Here is a 7,014-nt window from a genome sequence, read left to right as displayed (position 1 = left end):
CTTTGCGGGAAAGGAATGTCAAACGGAATGAAACTTTCTCGATGATTTCTTGGACCAGAAGACACCGAGGAGACTTGGAGATCAAATCGGAAGAGCCACAAGGCAGCGACAGGGGGGAGGACGCGCCCGGGGGGTAGGGCGCACCCCTTGCCTTGTGGGCCCCTCGCGACTCCACTGGCCTAATTCTTCGTCCTATATATTGCCAAATATCCCCAAACCACCAAAAGCATCCACGAAAACACTTTTCCGCCGCCGCAACCTTCTGTGCCCGTGAGATCCCATCTAGGGGCCATTTGCAGCACCCTGCCAGAGGGGGCTTCGATCACGAAGGGCTTCTACATCAACTCTATTGCCCTTCCAATGAAGCGTGAGTAGTTTACCTCGGACCTATGGGTCCCTAGCTAGTAGCTAGATGGCTTCTTCTCTCTCTTTGCTTCTCAATACCATGTTCTCCTCGATGTTCTTGGAGGTTTATCTGATGTAATCTTCTTTTGCGGTGTGTTTGTCGAGATCCGATGAATTGTGGATTTATGATGAGCTTATCTATGAATGTTATTCGAATCTTCTCTGAATTCTTATATGCATGATTTGATATCTTTGTAATTCTCTTCGAACTATCGGTTTAGTTTGACCGACTAGATTGGTTTTTCTTGCAATGTGAGAAGTGCTTAGCTTTGGGTTCAATCTTGCGGTGTCCTTTCCCAGTGACAGTAGGGGTAGTAAGGCACATATTGTATTGTTGCCAACGACAATAAAATGATGGGGTTTACATCATATTGCTTGAGTTTATTCCTCTACATCATGTCATCTTACTTAATGCGTTACTCTGTTCTTCATGAACTTAATACTCTAGATGCAGGCACGAGTCGGTCGATGTGTGGAGTAATAGTAGTAGATGTAGGCAGGAGTCGGTCTACTTGACACGGACATGATGCCTATAGTTCACAATCATTGCCTTGGATATTGTCATAACTTTGCGCTTTTCTATCAATTGCTCAACAGTAATTTTTTTCACCCACCGTATTATTTTCTATCATGAGACAAGCCACTAGTGTAACCTATGGCCCCCGGGTCTATTTCCATCATATAATTTTCTGATCTACTATTTTGCAATCTTTTACTTTTAGATTTGTAAACCAAAAAACCCAAAAATATGTTATCTTTTGTTTATTATCTCTATCATATCTCACTTTTGCAAGTAACTGTGAATGGATTGACAACCCCTTTATCCAATTGGGTGCAAGTTGTTTGAAGTTTTGTGCAGGTCTTGGTGATTTGTGCATTATCTCCTACTGGATTGATACCTTGGTTCTCTAACTGAGGGAAATATTTATCTCTACTTTGCTGCATCACCCTTTCCTTTTCAAGGGAAAAACCAACGCAAGCTCAAGAAGTAGCAGCCTCTGCAAGTCCCGTGAAGACTGTCCCGAGTACAACTCCCCCCTCCTCCAATCAAACATCGGGATGCCACTGAGTTGCCCCATTGGGTCATAGCACCGCCACCCACTGGTTCTCCCAGAGGCTGCCCAACCCGAGAGTAGCCGCTTCACCGCCCCTTCGGGCTATAGCGTCGTCGCACGCGGTCCCTGCCGCCACCCGAGGCCGTCCCAGTGGCTACCATGACCCATGCTCCGCCGCGGTCCGCGATCCACGTCGTCACCCCAACCTGCCTGCTGCCGCTTTGTCGGGTCGTAGCGCCACGACCCGCGGTCCACTCCGCCATCCCCGCATGTCGGCATCTTGTGGTATGTGTCACGCCATTCCACCGTCCGTGCCGGTCTTCGTCACGGTATTGGTTTCTTCTCGCCTACTTCGAGCACCGCCGCCGCACTCCTAACCTAGCCGCCGCCACCACCACCTTCTAAGGCCACTGCTGCTGCTCTACTTCCTCGGGGCCAATGCCGCTCGCTCACCCGAGCCGTGCTGCCCATCCACCCCCTTCGTCTTTGTCCAGCATCAACTCATTGACAACATCGTCATCATCTTCCTCGACCACTTCGTTTACTCCGACCATTGTTGGCGACATCAGCCCCATGTCGATTGGCGCCGCTACCGTCGTCGAGTCCTTTTCTACTGGCCCCTCTGACTCCCCCGACATGGCATACAGCCTATGCACGTCCCCCTCTACGCATGCATGGTGCTGGCAACACTGACGCGTGGCTTCGTCCCTGGTGTGTTCCTAGGCCTGGCAAGCCTGGAGCGGCGCATCGTCAACATCGACTTGGTTCATCTTTGCATGCCCGGTGCTGGTAACACCGATGCGTGCCTTCGTCCATGATGTGTCCATGAGCTTGGCAAACCCGATGCGATGCCTCGTCAACAACCACTTCTTCCCGTCGCACCCGTACTCCGACACCACTATGCCCATAACTAACTTGGTGCCTCCTTGCGCCCGCGGTTCCACCGCGACATCCTCGACATCGGCTACCCCGACTCGACATCGACCATGATGTTCTTTGCACGGCTACCTCGACCACCGCTACACAACCCTACACTCCACCCCAACAACGGCATAATGAGCTACCGCCTTGCTTGAGCAACCTTGTCGGTTTCCACTCTAGCCACGACTTCCGCGATGCATCGACCGTTACGATTGGGAGGGATCCCCTTACCTTCGGATGCTTCACTAGTCTCCCCGTCTTAGCTGCTACTGTTGTGACTGCAGGGGGATATTGAGTATCGTGATTAGATTGGAAACCCATGAGGCTCAAGCAATAAACATTGATTCCATCAATCCCTCTCTATCCCTTCTAAAAATCACGTTTATGAATGATGGGGCCCGCTACTCAGGCTAACATGGCACCGCTTAACGCCTCATATTCTAACGACGACGTTTGGTAATGTTATCATCATGTGTGGCCCTGTGGGTCCACTTGTCATTGGAAGAAAAAAGAAAACAAACCTGGTTCGTCTTATCTTCAGCACTCAGGTTGACGCATGGGTGAGGGCGCAAACGCATAGGCCCGTCCCGCCCCCAGCCGAGGCAGAGGCCACCGCCATCGTTGCCGCGCTGAGTGCCTAGGCAGCGGCCTCGGGCAAGGCTTTGCTGAGGACGATTTCCACGCGGCCATCGCCGTCCTCGTGCTGCTGAGGTCAATTGATCGAATGAGACCACGAGGGCAGAAGTGGACGCCGGGCATGCCCACAGCGCGTGTCGCACGAGGCCCACCTACGTCCTGCCTCCGGTCGTGGTAGAGGTTGTCATTGCCGCGCGGAGCCCGTCCTGCCCCTGGCCGAGGCAAAGGTCGTCGTCGCCGTTGCCGCGCGGATCTAAAGTGCGAAAGCGGAGGCGAAAGGTTGCGGCTGCTTGGTTCTTGCCGGATCTAGGCGAGGGCGGGCTAATGGCGGCGATGATCGCGGAGTTCCGGTGCCATATATATACAGCCGGTCTATTCTGCTAATATTAGCAGAATAACTATTCTGATAACACTTTCGCACTACACGCCCAACGCAAGTGCACGCCATTCTTTAAACCAAGTGTGCTGCAGTACTCACACGAGTGAACTTCTCGTCAGAAAAAGACTCCACGCGTTGTTTTTTTGGTACTGTTTTTGCTATAGTTTTTAAACCGTTTATCGAAATGAGGCATGTAATATACCACTGAAAAGCTGTGGATTAGGCGCAACTTCTACATGTTGAACACTTTTCGAGATTCCACGCGGTTTAAGAGCAGTTTTGAAAATGGTGCGGCCATGACGAGTGGCAGCGAGCGTTTTTTCGCGATTTCTTCTAAACCGCTCGTCGGAACGAAGCAAATAATACACCGTTGGAAAGATATTGTCGATGCGCATCTTTTTAATATGTATTATTTTCTCTAATTCATTACGGTTTAAGAGCAGTTTCAAATTTATTAAATCGCGAAATTCTGTTTTTTCAAAAAAAAAATCCGGTACTGTTTTCGCTCCAGTTTTCCAACCATTTGTCGAAATGAGACGTATGATATGCCGTTGTAAAGCTACGGACGAGGCGCAACTTTAATATGTTCAAATGTTTTTGAGATTCCTTACGGTTTTTAGTTAATTTTAAAAATCGTGCGATTGACGATGAGTGGCAGCAGCCGTTTTTTCGTAAAATTATTCAAACCGCTTGCTATAATGATGCAAATGATACATCGTTATAAACATATCGACGAGGCGCAACTTTTTCATGTAGAACATTCTTTTTAGTTCTTTACGGTTTAAGAGTACTTTTGATTTTACCGAAATGCGGACACTATTTTTTGCGACACCAAAATTGACGCATGTACTACATCAGACAAAAGAACGCACTACTTCAAAAAGAAAACCGCACTGCATCAAACTAGCAAGTGAACTTCAGGGTTTCTATTGCTAGACGTAAAAAATTTAAGATGAGCGAGTGAATCGCGCTTCACGTCGAACATAAGTGAACCACAACAGTATCGAGAAGTGAACCACATTACTTTTTTGTTTTTTGTGTGACATTTTTTCTATACTTTTCACAACAATAGTGAGTGAACCACAACAGTACATAATGTGAGCCGCATTATTTTTTATTTTGCATTTTTTTGCCTTTTTACTTCGGGTCTAAGCGAACCGCAAGACGCTTGAAAATGAGCCGCAAGCACTCTCAAAAGTGAACCACACTACTCTTTTTAGTATTTTAAACTTCTTCAATGAACACAACATGGACTTTTTGCAAATATATTTTTTAATGAAGTGTACTTCAAAGTCCTTCTGAGTGAATTTTTTTAAAGACGGAGTGCACTGCATTTTTCTTTTTCTTTTTTCTCTAGAGTTTTGGTTTTCCCGTAGTGCACTGCATATTTTTTTTGGGTTAATAATGAAATATGCACTGCAGGGACGAGGCGAGTGGACTGCATCAGGGCAACCATGAACTTCACCATACAAATTTGCCAAGGTTTTTGCTGCAAATCCTAGGTGCAATCAAACTGCGCCAAACAAAGAACTTCAACCTCTACACGTCGTACTGCACCAAAACACACCCGATTCACACCAAATTTTTGGAGGTGGCTGAACCGGACGAAGCCGAAAATCAGTGGTCCACGGCGAACTGCACGGCCAAGGAACGAGCTGGTCGCGTCAGCAGAGAACTATAGTAAATAATTGGGTACTGCACCGACGATCCAACTGACCTACAACGAAGAGAAACCATAGTGAATAATTTGATATGTGCATCTCTTTTTCTATACCTGATGGTACGTCCACCTCGCTCCAGCACACATCAGCGGAGCACTGCACTGTTGAAAACAAATGGACGTGGAGTGGAGGAGCACCAAGGCGAGGCGCCGCAAAACTGAACACACACGCAGCGGCGAGCCGCACCAGCCAGATCGGCGAACTGCGTCGGAAGAATGAAAAAAATGCATAGAGGCTCAACCGGGTGGATGAACACAAGAGTACTGCAGAGAGGAAAGAGGACCGCATCACGCGCACCCGCGAGATGCACTGCCATGGTCGGCGAGCTGCACATTTTTTTCGTGCACGAGTGGCAGCGATGCTGTGTAGGCGCTGGGGAGGCCAGGAAGGGGCGACAGCGATGGGATCTAGAGGAAGTGAAGGGCGGCGGCCAGACAGCAGTATGTGCGGAGAAGGATGAGACGGGGAGCCGTGGGAACCGCGCGCACTGGATCCCTCTGCCGCTCACCTGCAGGGAACGTGGTGGTGGGATCTGACATGGGATGGCCCGATCCCGTTGCCTGGAGTGTCGTCCGAGGCTACGGTTATGGGGGATAGGGCGGAGCCGAGCAGCCCAGCAGCACCGCGATGTTGTTCCGCCAGCCATGGAGCCTGACCACGCCGGGAGGAGGCAGCTCGCCGGCCACCTCGCTCCAGCACACATCGGGAGGTGGGGGTGCCACCATGGATCCATGGGCGTCGGGGGAAGGAGGGGAACGGGTGAGGCCGCTGTGGTGGTTGTCCATATCCACCGCGAGGCCGCGCCGCTCGGGAGTGGGGCGGGAGGGCTACCGGGGCCCTGGCGGCGCTGGTGGGTTGACGCGGAACGAGTGCCCCTCCGGCCGGCGCATCGCAAGGCGGGCTGCTCTATCCAGGAAGTTTTTTGCGGGCGGGGAGGCGGCGAGGGCGTGGCGGGGGCGCCGGAGAAGGTAGGGCAGTTAGGCAGAGCGCCGGGGGGAGGCTGGCCTGGGCATGGCGCGCGGCAATGGAGTTGGTGGATCTGGGGGTGGGACGTGGGAGGAAGGTGGAGTGGATCGAGGGAGGAGTGGGGAAGATGCGCCGGTGGGGTGGGTTTTCATTTTTTTTTCTACGTGAGGTTTGCGTCGGCTGTTAGCAGAATAAGCCCGATTGATGTGCAGAATAAGACTTTTAAGGGTGTTATCATAATAGACTCCCACACACACATATATAGGGAAAATCCATCCTACCACCCGGTGGTAGTTACCCCACATATCTAATATATTACCATGTGGTCCTACATATACTATTTTATTATTTTAAATATGTTCATAGACTATATTTAAGATATTTCAAAGCAAGTTACGTGAAAAAATTGCATATTAGCCCATAGTTTTTGTTATATTTATGAAATACGTATATATTTGTACGTAAAAAAGAGCATACTCAAAAAATGGTATATACTACCTAAAAACTAGTATATATACTACCTAATCATTGTTATTATATACTACATACTACACGTACATAATTTCGGTTTCGATAGATACTACATACAACATACAAAACGCAAGTGGTGGTAACTACCACTGCTTGTAGGAAACATTTGTCCTATATATATATAGAGAGAGAGAGAGAAAGATTAGGGAGGAGAGGAGAACGAGAGAAAAGAAAGATAGTATTACATTAACAAGCATGCTCCACGTCCAGCAAAACAAGTCAACCTAATGGTGTGAGAAATTGGTGCCATGTCAGCTTGACTACCAGGTCTCTTCTGCCATAAACGCGATCAATAGAGCCAAATTCTCCGATCAATGACTTCTGCATAACAATTACACAAGACTTGATGTTTTCTGCAAATAAATGTAGCGTAGTATTTTCTGCTAACCTATCTTTTGGA

General features: G+C 49.0%; 1 long non-coding RNA gene across 1 annotated transcript; it reads right to left on the bottom strand.

Moving 5' to 3' along the window:
- Positions 1-4,830: 4,830 nt before the first annotated feature.
- On the bottom strand, positions 4,831-6,264 carry LOC119364165. Its single transcript, XR_005174728.1, has 2 exons — positions 5,626-6,264; positions 4,831-5,113 (listed from the first exon to the last, which is right to left on the bottom strand). It is a non-coding gene; the product is annotated as an uncharacterized LOC119364165 (long non-coding RNA).
- Between the last annotated feature and the right edge of the window lie 750 nt (positions 6,265-7,014).

The sequence above is a fragment of the Triticum dicoccoides genome, chromosome 2B (genome assembly GCF_002162155.2).
Source record: "Triticum dicoccoides isolate Atlit2015 ecotype Zavitan chromosome 2B, WEW_v2.0, whole genome shotgun sequence".
Classification (NCBI taxonomy): Eukaryota; Viridiplantae; Streptophyta; class Magnoliopsida; order Poales; family Poaceae; genus Triticum; species Triticum dicoccoides.
This window is presented reverse-complemented; position numbering and strand designations above follow the sequence as displayed.